General features: G+C 37.0%; 1 pseudogene; it reads right to left on the bottom strand.

Moving 5' to 3' along the window:
* Window positions 1–8,086: 8,086 nt before the first annotated feature.
* The window catches only part of LOC138805542 (prostaglandin-E(2) 9-reductase-like), a 47,682-nt pseudogene continuing 37,131 nt past the window's right edge, over window positions 8,087–18,637 (bottom strand).

Here is an 18,637-nt window from a genome sequence, read left to right as displayed (position 1 = left end):
GGTGTAGGAATTTTATTTGATAGGATTCTAGCAGAGAACTTCCCAAACATGCAAAAAGTTAGGCCTATGCAGATATAAGAATCCTTTAGAACACCAAATAGACCAGACCAGGACAAGACATCCCACCATCACATTGTAAAATGTACTGGATCAATTCAGACCAAGGAAAGGATCCTTAAAACTGTCAAGGAGAAAAGATGAATCACCTATAAAGAGAAACCTGGGGCTGGAAAGGTGGCTCCGTGGTAGAGTGCTTCTCTTGAATGCACGAAGCCCTGGGTTCAATTCCTCAGCACCACATAAGCAAAAAGAAAAAAAGCCAGAAGTGGAGCTGTGGTTCAAGTGGTAGAGTACTAGCCTTGAGCTGAAGAGCTGAGGGACAGTGCCCAGGCCCAGAGATCAGGCCCCATGACCGGACCCAAAATAATGAAATATAAAAAAAAAAAAAAAAGACAAACCAATAAGAATAACTTCCGTTTTCTCAGGAGAGACAAAGCAAGAAGAGCCTAGAATGATGTAATCAATGTCCTGAAGACAAACAACTATCAACCAAAAATACTGTACCCAGCTAAACTGTCCTTTATAATAGGTCAAATAAAAACCTTCTACTGCAAAGAATTATCCCAACCAAAGCAGCCATACAAAAGACACTTAAAGATATCCTACATATAGAAAACAATCAAGAACACAATAAATGTCAAACAATCAAACAAACAAACAGCTCCCAAACAGAGAATCCAATAATCATAGGAAGAACTAGGTTGGCACAGCCCCAAGAAGGTGGATAACATGGTAGGAACTACCAAACACCTCTCAGTCTTAACTCCCAATATTAATGGAATTAACTCTCCAATTAACGACATAGACTGTCTAGTTGGATCAAAAAGCAAGATCCTTCTATCTGCTGCCTTCAAGAGGCATACCTTGCCCACAAAAACAAACATATTTTGAAAGTGAATGGGTGGAATAAAATCTACCAAGCAAACACCCCCATAAGCAGGCAGGAGTTGCAATCCTAATATCAGATAAAATAGACTTCAAATTAAAATTTGCAGGAGTAAAGAAGGTCATTACATACTAAACAAGGGATCTCTCCCTCAGGAGAATATTACAATTCTAAGTATCTATTCACCAAATACAGAGCACCCAAATTTATCCAAAACACACGGCTTTTCCTAAAATTACACATAGATTCAAAGATATTATTAGGGACTTCAACACATCATTATCCCTGCTGCATAGATCAACCCAGCAAAAACTCAACAGAGTAACCTCAGACCTAAACAACTGCATAGATAAACTGGACCTCACAGACATCTACCAAATACGTGTTCCTTTCAGCAGCACATGGAACATTTGCCAAAAAAGACCACATTTTAGGTCACAAAGCAAATTTGTCCAAATTCAGAAACATTGAAATTATGCCCTGCATTCTCTCAGACCACAAGGGAATAAAATTAGAATTCAACGCCAAAAGCCACCAAAGAAAATCCTGTAACACATGGAGGCTGAACAACACAATGTTGAACCACCAGTGGGTCATAGAAGAGACTAAAAAGGAAATTCAAATGTTCATGATATTCAACAAAAGCGGATACACGAATTACCAGCTCCCCTGGGACACAGCAAAGGCAGTACTCAGAGGCAAGATTATAGCTCTGAGTTCCTACACCAACAAATTGGAGATATCTGAAACCAACAGCTTAATGAGACATCTGAATCTCCTTGAAAAAGAGCAACAAGCTAAACTGCAATCCAGTAGACAGAAAGAAATAATTAAAATTAAATCAGAATTAAATGAATTTAATGCTTGATAAGAAATGTACTCATTATCTTGCCCATGTAATTGTAACCCCTCTGTACAGTATTTTCACAATATAAACAAAAGAAAATAAATAAAAATAAAAATAAATAAAATACATAAACAATAGGAAGAATCAACAAAACAGAGTTGGTTCTGTAAAAAAAAAAATTAACAAAATTGATAGACCTGTAGCAAATCTTATTAGAAAAAGAAGATAACACACCCAATAAACTAACTCAGAAATGAGACTGGTAACATCAACACAGAAAAAAAACCAAGATTCAGAACATTATAAGGGAATAGTTCTCAAACCTTTATGCTAATAAGCTTCAGAACCTGGAACAAAGGGACAAATTTCTAGCAAATATTGACATGTCAAAACTAAATCAAGATTAGTTAAACCAACTAAACAGACCTATATCAAACTTCAAAACAGAACCAGTAATAAGAGACCTCCCACCCAAGAAAAGCCCAGGACCAGATAGATTTTACAGCTGAATTCTACAAGGCCTTCAAAGCAGAACTCACACCCATACTCCTCCAACTCTTCAATGAAATTGAAAGTTAAAGTTCACTACCAAACTCCTTCTATGAAGCCATCCTAACCCTCATCCCAAAAACCAGGCAGGGACTCATCAAAGAAAGAGAACTATAGACCCATTTGTTTGATTAACATTGATGTGAAACTTCTCAGCTAAATTGTGGCCACTCATCAAAAAAAAAATCATACATCATGATCAAACGGGATATATTCAGGATGCAAAGCGGGTTCAATATATGCAAATCTATTAATACAATTAAGCACATCAACAAGAGAAGGATAAAAACCACAGGTGTAGCTCAATAGATGCAGAAAAAAAGCATTTGATAAGTTCCAACACTCCTTTGTGTTGAAAGTTCTGAAAAAGTAGGAATCCATGGAACATTCCTCAATATAATAAAGGCTGTGTATGACAGCATTATACTTAATGGCAAAAAGCTAAAGCCATTTCCTCTAAATTCAGGAACAAGACAAGGATGTCTACTGTCTCGAATTCTCTTCAATTTATTATTAGAATGCCTAGCAAAAACATTAAGATAAGATGCAAAACATAAAATAGGGAAAGAAGAAGTGAAACTCTCCCTCTTTGCAGATGACAGGAACTTGTATTTAAAGAACCCCATGGACTCCACTCCCAACTTACTCAAACTGATTCGAAACTTTGCTAAAGTAGGACACAAAATTAACCCTCAAAAATCAATGGCTTTCCCATATGCTAAAAATGAGAAGAGTGCGGCTGAAATGAGGAAAGCAATGCCTTGTGTAATAGCCCCACAAAAATAAAATACTTGGAGTTAACTAAACAAGTGAAAGACCTCTATGATGAAAACTTTAAAAACTTGAAAAAGAAAATTAAAGCAGAACTAAAGAAGTGGAAAAACCTCCAATGCTCCTGGATTGGGCAGATTAACATCATGAAAATGGCAATACTTCCAAAGGTTATCTACAAATTCAATGCAATATCTATCAATATCCTAACCTCATTCTTCAAGGAAATAGAAGAAGCAGTCCAAACATTTATATGGAATGATAAAAGACCCTGAATAGCAAAAACAATCCTTAGCAGAAAGAACAGGGCTGGAAGAATATCAATATAAAACTGCAAACTCTACTACAAAGCCATAGTACTCAAAATAGCTTGGTACTGGCACAAGAACAGACCTCAGGACCAATGGAATAGAATTAAAGACCCAAAAATGAACCCACAGACATATAGCCACCTAATCCTTAATAAGGGAGCTACAAAAATAGAATGGAAGAAAGACAGCCTCTTCAGTAAATGGTACTGGCAAAATTGGTTAAACACCTGTAGAAAACTCAAGCTCTATCCCAATATATCACCCTGCACCAGAATCAACTCCAAATAGATCAAAGACCTCGAAGTCAAAGAAGACACCCATAAAACATTACAGGAAGGAATAGGAGAAACTCTAGGTCTCCTTGGCACAGGCCAAATTTCTTAATAAAGATCCAGAAACACCACAAATCAAAGAAAGGTTGGGCAAATGGGATTGCATGAAGCTGCAGAGCTTCTGCATGGCAAAGGACATAGGTAGCAAGATCAATAGAAATCCCACAGAGTGGGAGAAAATCTTAACTATCCATACAATGGACAAGGGTCTCATATCTAAAATATACTTAGAACTCAAAAAATTAAATCCCCCAACAACAAATCCACAAAGAAACAACTGTACAGTTAATAAGTGGCCTAAAGGGTTAAAGAGAGACTTCTCTAAGTAGGAAATAAGAATGGCCAATAGACACATGCAGAAATGCTCAACTTCTTCACCTGTAGAAGAAATGCAAACCAAAACAACATTGAGATTCCACCTCACCCCAGTTAGAATGGGTATAATCAAGAACTCTAATAACAACAGATGCTGGAGGGGATGTGGCCAAAAGGGAACCCAATTACATTTTTGGTGGGAATGTAAATTTATTCAACCACTTTGGAAAGTAGTATGGAGGTTCCTCAAAAGACTCCACATAGAGCTCCACTGTGACTCAACAATCCCACTTTTAGGCATTTACCCAAAGGATCACAAACAATGCATATTAAAGCCTCCAGCACAACTATGTTTATTTCAGCATTATTTACCAAAGCTAAGAAATGGAACCAACCCAGATGCCACTCCGTACATGAAGGGTTCAAGAAAATGTAATATATATATATATATATATATATATATATTATATATAATGTATAATATTATATATAATATTATATATAATATATATAATATATTATATATAATATAATATATATAATATTATATATAATATATATTATATATATATTTATATATATATATAATGGAATTCTATGCCTCCATCAGAAAGAATGACATTGCTCCATTTGTTAGGAAATGGAAAGAATTGTGGAAAAAATATATTAATTGAAGTAAGCCAGATTCAAAGAAACATAGGTCCCATGGTTTCCCTTACTAGTATATGACTAGGTCAAGCAGAAAGATCAAAAGCTATATACATATGACCATATAACTGGATGCTAAGCAAAATGAACCCCAACTTAGGTACACAAGAGGTTTAAATCTTTTTGCTGGTCTTTTTAATGTACTTATCATGTACTATGTGATTTTTTTTTTGTTTCTTTGTATGTTCTTTCCCCAATGGACAACCTCTGTTGTCCCTGTATTTAATTCTGGTGTTCTGCATCTTGTATATACATTTTTCTAATTTGGGGAGGGGAAGGGAAATAACAAAATGCTGAAATAAGGATAGAGGTTGACCCATTGTAACAATGAGATGTACAAGACAGAATGTTGAAAATGAATTTTACAATTTTGTGTGTGGGGATGAGGGTGAGAGGGGAGGGAGGATTTGGGAGGTGGTGACAAAACTGATGGTAGGAAAAAAATAAAGGAGGGTGTAACAATGCTCAATAGGAAATGTACTCTTTACCTTGCTCATGTAACTGTAACCCCTCTGTAGAGTATCTTTACAATAAAAAATATTTTTAAAATATTAAAAGTTTCAGGGCACATGTAAATAAATTGATCAGTTTATAATTTCCTGAATTAAAATATATGATACAGGAGGATCTATTTTAAAATCAAGATGTACAAGACACCATGTTGAAAAGGAACTTTACAACTTTGAGGGAAGGGAAGGAGGAATTGGGGAGGTGGGGAAGATGGTAAGGGAAAATCGAAGGAGGAGGTAACAATACTGGAGAGGAAATGGACTCATTACCTTGCTCATATAACTGTAACCCCTCAGTACAACATCTTTCCAATAAATATGCATATGATAAAAAATAACAAAGAAAAAATAATTCAGCAGTAAATAAGCATCTTTATAACACGAAGAAGTTATCATCATCAAAAGTTTCTCATGATCTATAGTGATAAATTCTAAAGAGGTTTTATATGTTTAAATTTCTAGTATTCATTAAGGCAGTGTTTCATTGAGACAAATTTGACAATGTCCAGCCAAGGACAGCAAAACAACTGCATTGAAGATTTAATATGAGCCTGTTTGTTTTTTATTACAAGTTTTTGTTTTGTTTTGTTTTTGTCGGTTATGGGGCTTGAACTCTGGTCCTGAGTACTGTCCCTGCACTCTTCAGCTCAAGGCGAGTGCTCTACCACTTGAGCCACAGTGCCACTTCTGGTTTTCTAGTTGTTTATTAGAGATAAAAGTCTCACGGACTTTCTTGCACAGGCTGGCTTTGAACCGTGATTCTCAGATCTCTGCTTCCTGAGTAGCTAAGATTATAGGCTTCAGCCACCAGCGCCCAGCTTTTTATCACAAGTTGTACAAGTTGGTTCAATATTGCTATTTATGTGAATACACTTATAATAGAAAGTGAGATTGAGTCAGTAACCAATCTTGTTCACAAAGCTAAGCACTGGAGTGAATTACTTTTCCCATGAACTTTACACAATAATAGAATTAATTTCAGTCATAGCTGAGTATTAATTGCTCAGTCCTATAAATCTAGCTACTCAGGAGACTGATATCAGAGGAACAAGGTTCAAAACAAGCTGGGGCATAAAAGTCCAGGAGAGTGCCGGGCACTGGTGGCTCACACCAGTAATCCTAGCTATTCAGGAGGCTGAGATCTGAGGATCACAGTTCAAAGCCAACCTTGGCAGGAAAGTACGTGAGACTCTTACATCTGATAAACCACCAGAAAACTGGAAGTGGCGCTGTGGCTCAAGTCCTAGAGCTGCTCGCTTTGAGCTGAAGAACTGAGGTACAGCACCTAGGCCCCAGATTCAAACCCCATGACTGACAAAATAAAAGTCCAGGAGAGTCTTTCTTCTCCAAATAACTAGGGAAAAGTCTGGAGAGAAATAGGGCTCAAGTGGTACAGCAAACATGACCACAGCTACCCTGCATTGAAAAAATAAATTGTTTGCTGTTGCTGCTACCTACAGACCAGTACCACTCTATGGTATTAGCTTTGGGCCATGTTGGATAAAAATACAGTGAAATTCCCAAACATGTTGAGTCTTATTCTTTTCCACTGGATATCTGTGCTGTTTCTATACATAATTCTCTGTTTACCAGTAACTGTATCACTACTAACTAGACAGTGGACAGGTAGACTTTTGATGGTTTTTTGGGAGAGCTTGGACCTTCTCCTTCCAACATTTTGTTGATATCATCTCCAGGTCACATGTTAAGTTTATGCAATTCAGTGGACTCCATTTTGTAAGTACATCCTAATTGTCATAAATACTTCCAAGCACTCCAAAGCAAGGCAAATTATGTTTAATTTTTCTTCTTATATGCAGAGTTATGCATGACTCATAGTCTCCTCATCTGTGTGTGTGTGTGTGTGTGTGTGTGTGCGCGCGCGCGCGTGCGTGCCAACACTGGGCCTTTAATTCAGGCCCTCCTGTTCCCACTTCCTTTTCCTTTGCTCAAAGCAGATGGGTTATGTCTTGGTCCATGTCTCCACTTCTAGCTTTTTGCTGGTTAATTAGACATAAGAGTCTCAAGGACTGGTTTCAAACCTTGATTCTCAGATCTCAAGCTCTTGAGTTGTTAGAATTATAAATGTGAGCCACCAGCATTCAGCTCAGCCTATATTTGATCAAAAATGTGAAAAGCTCTCTAATGTCTTCAGGATGGAATGATGTAGAAACCATTTGGTATAGTAGCTTTCCCAAGGAGGGATGTGTTCAGTTCCCTCCTGCTGACCTAGCATCTCATCTCAATCCTGATCTTGATCACTAGTAATGTCTCACCCACTTCACCAGAATTCAAACCTCCACAGGAATACTTCACTCTCCAGTTTCTAGGTGCTTAAATATGGAGCTGCCCTGAGACCAGTGATCATCCTTGCACTGTAACTCTCCTTCAACACTAAGAACCTTCAACTAAATGTCATGCACTGGAGGAACATTGACTGTTAATTTCCTGCTAACCATTATTTTCCTGAAACCTGAGAACATGACCATCCTCACCTCTCTAATGTCCACAGTGTGACCAGTAATAGCCAAGTGTAATGATGCATGCCTATAATCCTGGCACTCAGATAGTTGAGGCAGGGAGATCACATGCTCAAGGTCAAAGGGCTATATCTCATTACTTCGTCTGAAACAAAACAAACTATCAGTATTATGGTCTTCTAATCTCAACCTTCAAACTTTTAGCCGCTGGTCTTTGGTCACAATGAAGGTGATAGGAAACACAACATGCAAGTCATAGTGACAGGGGTGACACAGATCTTCAAGGAAACAACTTTAATTTTATTTAAACAAGGGATGAAATTGGAAATCCTTCTCTTCTCGGCGGGGGGTAGGGGGGGTACGGTGGGGGCCGAAGGGATGAGAGGAGGGGACAGGACTCAGCTTTAGCTGAGTATAACCGCTGAGCAGCAGCAATGGAGTGGAACAGATATATCTCAAGGGCAGAGCCACAAGGCCTCCCAGGAAGCACTCAGGAGCTTCAAGCAGAAGACATCACACAGACCTCCATTTCAGTATTCATCAGAAAACGGATAATTAGGGTGACCAAGAAGGCTACAAAGACAAAGAATGCATACCATAAGCTCTAGGATCCGTTTTTACAGAAGTTCATAGGTGGTATCTACAATATTACCATTCAGTTAAAATCTGGTCCTTACATTTTCTGAAGAGGCTAAAAATTTGCCATTCTAACTTTCATGAATGTAATTTTATAGCAAGCAGTTTTTAAATATAAGAACTATTTCCCAACTATATTCCCTTGACCAGAACAGAGCACACGGGAATCATGGGAATGAGCATGGATACATACTTCTCCCTTTGTTCTATGTGTCCATTGACCAAAGGAAAATGGCCCTTTTTATTTCAGTTTCTCAAAGGGAAAAGAAATCACTTATATCAAGCTAAGTACAGAGACAACTTCACATACTAACCAACACAAAAATAATTTAAACCTTATTGTTTAGGGCTATAAATGCAATTTTAATTTTACTAATTAATTTATGAATATCAGTAAATATATGTACTATTTCATTATATTATTTACTATCCATTACCAATGTATAACATATTGTATTAGATTCAGACATGGAAGGAGTCATTTATAAGAGAGTGGTCCATGGTAAGATAGAATGGGTAGTGCTCTATATTTACCAATACAAAATACAAAGTGATAAAGAAACTTTAGCTATTGATGTATTTAACAGAGAGTATGAATTTTTTATTGTATTTAACACAGAGTATGAATTTTTTTATCTCATGGTATTATATCCCTCCCTAGTCTTCATCTTTCTCTGTATTAATAAAAATATTAACAGTGATAGTGAGTAATGCTATTGTAGGTTTGCTATTTCCCTGTCAAATAGGATTACATTTACCCATATTATGAATTAAGATTATTCACAACCAAAGAGATATATACCCCGAATTTGAATTCATTTATGATATATGCCCATTTTCACAGTCTTCACATAGACCATGAAGGAACACATTTTTTTTGTTGGTCATGTGGTTTGAACTCAGGGATTAGGCACTTTTCCTGAGCTCTTTTTCTCAATGTTAGCACTCAACCACTTTGAGCCACAGGGTCACTTTCAGTTTTTGAGTGGTTAATTTGGAATAAGAGTCTCATGGGGACTTTTTTGCCTGGGCTAGCTTTGAACCATGATCCTCACATCTCAGTCTCCTGAATAGCTAGGATTACAAGCCTGAGCCACCAGAGCCTATTTTGGAAGACTTTTCTTTTTTCTTTTTATTTTTTTGGTCAGTTGTGGGGCCTGAACTCTGGCCCTGGGCGCTGTCCCTCAGTTCTTCTGCACAAGGCGATGCTCTACCATTTGATCCACAGTGCCACTCCAGTTTTCTAGTGGTTTATTGGAGATAAGAGTCTCATGGACTTTTCTTCCCCAGGCTGGTTTGAACCATGATTCTCAGATCTCAGCGTCCTGAGAAGCTAGAATTACAGGTGTGAGCCACTGGTGCCCAGCTTGGAAGACATTTTGATGACTATGAGTTTCCTCTAATGAGCGAAACAGCATTCGCTTGCTTTCATTTCAGTTTTCTCATGAATTTCATTATCTTCTGCATTTAGATATTCCTAGTTCTGAAACTCAAAAACAAATGTTCCATTAACTCGCACACTGGAACCACTGGTGAAGCAATTGCAACATTTGACTTCTAATAAGGAACGATGAGATTTGATGCTAAAATAACTTGATGCTTAATATAAAATAATAACGTTACTTACAACTCAGAGGGAATATGTCTGAAATTTCTATTCAGGCCATCTATCATTTTCATGTCTTCTAAAGATAACTGGAATCCAAAAGCCTATGACACAAGCAGAAAAAAAATTTAAATATTTATATGGTACATTGACTATCCAAGTAAATCAGATTTAATAGCCAGCATTTAAAACATTGGACAAATTTCTTGAAAGCATAATTATATTGAAAAACAAGATACCATATACAAATGAATGCCTGAAAAGTAGCCGACTCAGAAACACTACTGATGTAATAAAAAGATTTTAGTTTCACAGATATAGAAGTTACCGAAGAATCAACAGCAAGTTTTGAAACAACCCTATTCAAATATTTTAAAGGATATTTAGATTTCCATATTAATCAATGAACAGTTAAATGAAGAATCTTTTCAACATAATTGAAATCAGGCATTGTCCAAATGCAAAGTATATCATTTGAAAATGATAAAGGATCTGAATAAATTTGGAACACTTAAAGAACAAAACAAATTTCAGGAGTTGCTACATAATGTGGTGTATGTCTGTATACATAGGAATGTATTATGAATGTATGTATGTATGTATGCATCTGTGTATTTGAGAGAGAGAGATTGAGTGAAAGAAAGAGGACATGGACAGAAGCAGAGACAAGAAAAATAATTTCTGAAATGAAATTAGATTAATATTTCAGAATTTTTCTAAAACTTAGATATTAGAGCAAAATGGACTTATTCTTTTTTTTGTGAACATACTGTACAGAGGGGTTACAATTACATGGGCAGGATAATGCGTACATTTCTTACCAAGCATTGCAGCCTCCTCCTTTGGTTTACCCTTCACATCCCTTCCCAGCCTCCCCCCTCCCCCCCAATCCCAATCCTTCTCCTTCCTCTCCTCCCCCCCCCCCACGTTGTAAAGCTCGTTTTGGACATGACAACTTGTACTTCTCATTGTTGCAACAGGTCCACCTGTATCCTTAAACAACTGGTTTTTCCCCATCTTCTCCTCAAGTTATACTGACATCAAATATAGTGAAAGCAGGGGTTATACTGCGGGGGAGGGACATACAAAGCAACAAAGAGATAATCTTATAAATGCGTTAGAAACAAATGCATGAAAGAAAAAAACCTTAAGATACATATCTAAGGGTTCATTTTCCTGACATCATATTATCTGACCTTTTCCGCTTGACTCATACATATACTAGATATTGCAAATAAGGGAAACCATGGGACCTATGTTTCTTTGGGCCTGGCTTACTTCACTTAATATAATTTTTTCCAAGTTTTTCCATTTCCTAACAAATGGGGCAATGTCATTCTTTCTGATGCAGGCATAGAATTCCATTGTGTATATATACCACATTTTCTTGATCCATTCATCTACTGAGGGGCATCTGGGTTGGTTCCATATCTTAGCTATGGTAAATAATGCTGCAATAAACATTGTTGTGCTGGCAAAATGGACTTATTCTGGGAAGACTTTAGCAAAGTTATTCTAAGTGTAACAGAATACTCTGTCAAAGATACGTAAGACACTCTTCAAGAACACAAAGGAAATATTTTTCCATATGGAACAACAGGACTGAGGGTCTAGCACTGATAAGCCAATAAGGGAGAGAAAATGAAACATTCAAAGGTAGGAAAGAAGCCATAAATGTCATTACTCTCACTTAGAACATTTGATTGCCATTTTAAAATTATGTATATATACATAGATCTTTATTTCACATTTTTTAAAAATGCTACAATTGAATTAGAGAAATGTAAGTAACACAATGAAGTAGGATATTATTATGTTTCAAAAGTACAAAAGACCTGACACTAACCAGAGACATAGCAAAGTAATGGATGCTACAATTGAAGAAGAAACTTTTGTACATGAGAACACACCAAAGCCAGCATACAGACGGGAGGAGATATTCTGATACATCAAGACTTGAAAAAATAGCTCCTATTGAGAATATATGAATGCAAATTATTAAAATGCCTTCCTATAATTATACTTCCCAGTTTTCATACCCTTTGTTGCATAGATTTCCAACTTCTTCCAGTAGGAGATGTTTTTACTTTTGCATCACTTGAATCTGTCTACTGTGTAACTCACTAGCATTTTCCAAAACCAATGATGTATCATTTCTGAGCCTGGCCATTGAAGGCATGTAAGTAGATACACATTGCCTTGGTATATGACTATGTGAAGATGTAAACCCTGCACTAGTTGGAAGAAGTTGATAGAGGGCTGAGGAGTCCAGGAACCGGTCCAATCACTATCACAAGACAGAATAGTTTGATTTTCCTGAAAATATGTGACAGTTCTTGACATTTCTGCAAACTTAGCCTAGATAGAAAAACCTTTACTTAACTTAGGCTGAACTAAGGGCAAGATTCAAAACAATAAGACCTTTTATTTTTGCTTTTTCGTCAGTCCAGGGACTGAACTCTGTCCCTGGTGCTCTCCCTGATCTTTTTCCCTCAAAGCTAGTGCTTTACCACTTTGAGCTACAGCACTACTCTCATTCTGCTGGTGACGAATTGGAGATAAGAGTATCACAGACTTTCCTGCCCAGATTGGTTTTGAACCCAGGTCCTCAGATCTCAGCCTCCTGAGTAGCTAGGATTACAGGTGCAAGACACTGGTGACCTGCTTAACAATAGGATCTTGAACTAAATAAACATTCTAGTATGGATGGTTTGTTTTATAACTACTATAGTAATAGTATAACAGAAGTGATCTACTGGGAAAGGAAAGGGCTATCAACCTAGATCAATGAAAAAACAGGAAAGAATTCAATTAACCAGTGAAGAAACTTAAGGTAAGGAAGTTAAAGTATTGATATACAAGGAAATGCAAAACAGAACCATAATAACTTGCAGAATAAAAATCATGGACTTAATTTACCCAAATGACAACAAACCTGACCACACTAAAGCCACAAGCACAACCATGTTCACTGCACTATTACTTACCCATAGCTAAGATATGAAATCAACTCAGATGCCCCTCAGTGGATTAAATGATCAAGAAAATATGGTATACCTACACAATGGAATTCTATGCTTCCATCAGAAAGAATAACACTGCCCCATTTGTAAGGAAATGAAAAGACTTTGGAAAAAATACATTAAGAGAAGTAAGTCAGACCCAAAGAAAGAAATATTGCATGGTTTCCCTCATTTGTAATAACTAGAATATGTATTTAAATCTACAAGTAAATCCAAAGTATAGTAGGAGACAAATAATTACACTTGGGCATGATGAATAAAATAGCACTCCAAACATTTGCACAGCGAAAATAAAGGAGGATATTCTTATGAGAAGATCATAATGGCTCAACAGTTACATGCATACGACAATGTAAAATAATGCATACCCAAATGGGCTCCAAGAAGTGGAAACAAGAGAATTTTTACAGCATTATGTGCAGTTATGTTTTTCTTTCCCCTTTTCCTTTGGTTTCTTCCCAGTTGTCACTGTTTTTCATTTCTGTATCCTTTGTCTTGTATACAAGTTTATCTTGAGAAGGGAAAAAGGAATCACAAAAATGTGGGACAAAGGGTGAACCAATTCAGTAGATATATTTCTTGACACGATATTGGAAATGAAGTATACAATTTGGGAGCAGAGGGTTCAGGAGTGGATAAAAAGGGAGAAAATGAGGGAGGAAGTAACACTGTTCAAAAAGAAATGTACTCATTACCTGACATGTAACTGTAACCCCTTTGGACATCACCTTTATAATGAAACTTAAATTAAAAAACTTCACTGCCATCAATGAAGAAACGATTATCTCAATGGAACAGGGATATGCTATGCATGGATGAATTAATTCTAAAACAAAATTCTCATTGCTCTTCCAATCCTAATTCATTATGGCTATTATCTTTTCTATTGTAAATTAGAAGAAAAAATTTTCAAGAGCACTGGGATTCTCATGGGACTAAGAAATACCACAAACAACCATTTGATCCAGAAATGTGTTCAGAGGATTCAAGTGAAGAGGAATAAACAGTAAACAGGAGCCCTGACGCCAACAACACCCTTATTACCTGCATATTCTCTTTCATCTCCTGTTCTTTGAAACTCTGAGCCAGGGTCACAACCCCTCATTGCACCTGGTAGCGAAGAGCAATCAGTGCTGCACTTCTATGGTACTTTTTTTGCCAAGGCACCCAGAACTGGATCATTCAAGAGTACTCGAGAGCTCTGGTCCACCCTGGAAGGAGAGACAGAAGTGCTGAACTCCAGAGGCTGAGTACTCAGTTTTGTTAGGAGACTTCCAGAATGCACTTGAGTGCCCATTTTAGACCAGAAGTACTAGCTTAGCAAAAGGAGTATATTTAAATACAAATTTTCCCCTGAGCCAGTTCAGAATGTACTTTAAAGAGCTGAGATTAAGCTATGCTATGGTGGCTCAGGCCTGTACCCTAGCTACTCAGGAGGCTAAGATCTGAAGGTTTTGGTTTGAATCCAATCAAAGCAGGAAAGCCCATGAGACTCTTTTTTTTTTTAGAGGGGGGGAGGGCATCCGGTAGTGGGACCTGAACTCTGGGCCTGGGAACTGTCCCTCAGCTCTTCAGCTCAAGGCTAGTGCTCTAGCATTTGAGCCACCTTCCCAGCCCCAGCCCCCATGAGACTCTTAGTTCCAATTAAGCACCAGAAAACCAGAAGTGAAGCTGTGACAGCACCCAGACCCTGAGTTCAAGCCCCACAACCCATATAACAGGAAAGCAGAGCCTATAGGACTGAAGATACCTCTTCAAAAGTAACATTCTAAGCAAACTTCCTGCTGGACTTATTACCATCGTTTGTATCTTTGAGTTCCCAGAGCACCATAGGCCATCAGAACAATATCCTTTGACTTGCAGAAATCCAACAGCTTACCCTGGTTGATGGCACTCTACCGACACGTGAATAAGACACAATGCTATCACATTACATCTGAACCCAGTATAGACATAAAAGAGAAATGTTAAAAAAAATTAAACAAAGCTGAACAATGAGAATATATGGAACATTAAATTTGAGTTAAAATAACCAAGATGAAGTGATTTTCTTGTTATAAGAATCAATTTTTTATCTCTATTACCAGAGTATGCTTTTGAAAGTAATTTTCTTGAGTAACTTAGTTTTGTGGACCACATTATCAATACTAAACACAATTACCTCTTTGTAACCAGGTAATTTCTTATCATTTCAAAGATATAAGAAATTCTAGTCAGGAAACAAACCAAAGGAAATGCCTCTACAACACTTGCAAGAAATTTGAATTTGGTGAGTGATTCACAATAACAAGTCTGAGGACCAAAACAACAGCTCAGTAAAATTCTTCTGGTGACATTTAGTCAAGGTTATACGTTAGAAACAGTAATGAATAAAATCCATGCTACCAATACAGTCAATAAATATTCATGAGACTGTAAAAATAGATCTACAGCAACAAAAAGAAGGGACAAAACTATTTCCCCCTGCTGTGGAAAATAATCAATTCCTTATCAGAGCATTGGATCAATTCCTTATCAGAGCATTGTTTTGAAGAGGAAGGTTAATCAGGATTCTTTTCTCCCAAGAATAATGGTAGTTTATCCTGGTGAGGAGTAAAAGCTTTTGTATTCTAAGATAAATAAACAGAATAATTAAAACAAAATAACCACAAATCTCCAAACTATAATTTTCCAAACAATCATTGATGGAAACTCAAGAATTGTGTGAACATTTTCCTTTAGATGGAAGGTTTGACTAAAAAGCAAAGACTATTAAAATATTTATAACATGATGGGAAATCATGCATTTACAAAGAGCTGTGGCCAGGAATACTCCAACCAAGTGATGAAAATAAACATCTTTACTATTACAAGAATGGCATGCTCCCTAGTATGGTTCTATTTGAAAAAATACAGCACTCTATCAACTTTCATACCTACTTGACAGAAATTGACACAAAAACATAAGTAATTCTGTAAGACAAGAGGGTTTGGTGAGTATTTCAGGTTAAAAGAGTGTTAGAATTGTGACAGGAAAGAGCATGTGGAAAAAAATTGGAGCATGGCAAAAGAAAGGAACTGTGGGAAATTTGAATACATACTGGATCTAGATGTTGAGATATAATTCCCATTAATATCTTGGGGTAGAATAATGGAAGTTTATGTGAGGGAACTCTTTATTTCTAGGACATATATACATGAAGATCGCCCATATGGAAGAATTATGTCTACTATTTGCTCCAAAGAGATTCAGCAAAATATTACTGATTTGGTTGTAGACTCATCAGCATATTAATTTTGATACAGGATTGAGAACATGAATATTTTGTATCAAGCTATCAGTTATTCTAAATGTTAGATATATATAGTGGCAAATATTAGGGAAGTCTAATATTATACCTACATTAACATTCTAATATTTTTGGAAATCCATAATGGGTCAATAACTATATAAAGACTGAAGGGATATTTTTATTTTTAAATCAAAGATGCTCACTTATGAGTAGAAAGATTCAAAAAGAAAATTAGCAACGAACCAGACAGAGAAGACCAATTCTTAAAAAATCTTAGGTCAGAAAGCAAACAGATGCTAAATGATTTTCAGACATTGAGTCATCTCTGTGTTCTGCTGTAAGTTCCTCAGAATGCATTTCTTCTACCTTTAGTGTCACTTTAACAAATGGCATAAGCAGTCTAACATGGACAGCCTTCACAGGTTTCACTTTCTTTTCAATGTAGGTGTACCAATATCCATGTAAGCCAAGATGAAGACAGAAGCATTGAAAGTCCACGCAAGCCCTTACCAATGTCTATCAATAGTTTGCTGTATCTTTACTATCATCCCAATCTTTTCAGACAATATTAGACTTATCCCATTAATTGTAATCCAATATTGTAGTCCAATATTTTACCATTCTTGCAAACTCAAGTGTGCTTAACAAATGCTGCATTCTACATATATGCCCAAATACTGCATCGACAAGACACTAATGTGTGCTCTCATTTAAACAAAGACTTTTAATTGTCAGAGACACCATTGAGAGACTTCTATATTTTCTGAGACAAAGACATTGGTGTTAGAACCTTTCCTTCCAATCAAATGAGATCAACTGAAAAGTCAAAAATTAAAAAACCTTATAGTAATAAAGAAATATGAAAATGAAATAAAAGGAGAAGAAGAGGCTAAGACAGCTCACCTGATTGCAGACAGGTTTGTGGTTGAGACCTGGCTTGTTCAGGATCCGCTCTAGCTGCCTGTGATTGAAGTTGGACACTCTGATGGATTTGGCCAACCCTGCATCCTTACACTTTTCCATGGCCTGCAAAGCAAGTGGAAGTGAAGACATGCATCAACAAAAATGCGAGATGGAAGTGTTCAAAAGAATGCAGTCAGGACTGGGAAGGTGGCTCAGAGGTAGAGTGCTTGCCTTGCATGCAGGAGGCCCTGGGTTTGATTCTCAGCACCACATAAACAGAAAAAGCCAGACGTGGTGCTCAGTGTTAGAGAAACTGAGGTTACCTTGACTCTGTGTTTGATTTCCAAGTGTGGCCAAAAAATTCAAAATAAAAACCAAACAAAACAAAACCAGAACTCCACTACCTTCACTGGCTAGAAATGACAATTAAACTCATTAGAATTGATTTGCAGAGGGAAACTGATAAAGATAATAACAAAAGATGTAATGGCAGCCAGAAAAGGAATTTCTGGGTCCTTATTGTAGAATTGAAGACATTACTACATAAGAAGACAAAGATGTCTACTCCTATTGCCTTCGATTCTGCTTCTCTCCATTTTTCTCTATAGTTTTCTATCAATGCATTCATCAACTGCTCCATCATAACATCCTCATAAACCTAATGAATGTCCACAGCCAACGTAATTTACCCAATTCTCTGACATAGACATACCACCCAGCTGTCCTCTTCAAGCTTCCTCTGTTGCCTTTCTTTCAAATACTCACTCACCTCCCACGTGGCACAGAAATCCACTGTGTCCAATATTGGCTTCCCATGTTCATTGGTTGGAAAAAGGTCATCCCCTTGCTAGAAAAGAAGCAGGCAACAATGTTGGATAAGAAATTTTCTCATTACCTTGATCATGTAACTGTAACCCCTCTGTACAGTATTTTCACAACAAAAATTTATTTTTTAAAAAGAAGTAATTAAATCAGCCTCATTAATCACCCATTTGTTACCCATGCAATACTTCTCCATGTATGAGAGGGAATGAGTCACTGAACATACAAGAAAGCGAGAAGAGCCTCACTCACTCCCCATACTGAGCCTCTACCAAGTGGCTTGTGTACTAAGTTCTTAGAAATATTTTTGGGTGAATGAGTTACTCTATTCTCTAATGTTGATTATGTACACAGTATTATTATTTTTGGGGGGGATTCCAGTCGTGGGGCCTGGACTCTAGGCCTGGGCACTGTCCCTCAGCTTGTGCTCTACAATTGGAGCCACAGGGCCACTTCTGGCTTTTTTCTTTTTGCTTCTGTGATGCTGAGGAATTGAACCCAGGGATTCACACATGCTATGCCATCACTCCACCACTGAGCCACCTTCACAGCCCCTGTATACAGTATTATTAAATAATCCTTCTCCAGACCTTCTCAAATCTTCTAC

This window comes from Dipodomys merriami, unplaced genomic scaffold (assembly GCF_024711535.1).
Source record: "Dipodomys merriami isolate MVZ:Mamm:240054 unplaced genomic scaffold, mDipMer1.0.p SCAF_4, whole genome shotgun sequence".
NCBI classification, from domain to species: domain Eukaryota; kingdom Metazoa; phylum Chordata; class Mammalia; order Rodentia; family Heteromyidae; genus Dipodomys; species Dipodomys merriami.
This window is presented reverse-complemented; position numbering and strand designations above follow the sequence as displayed.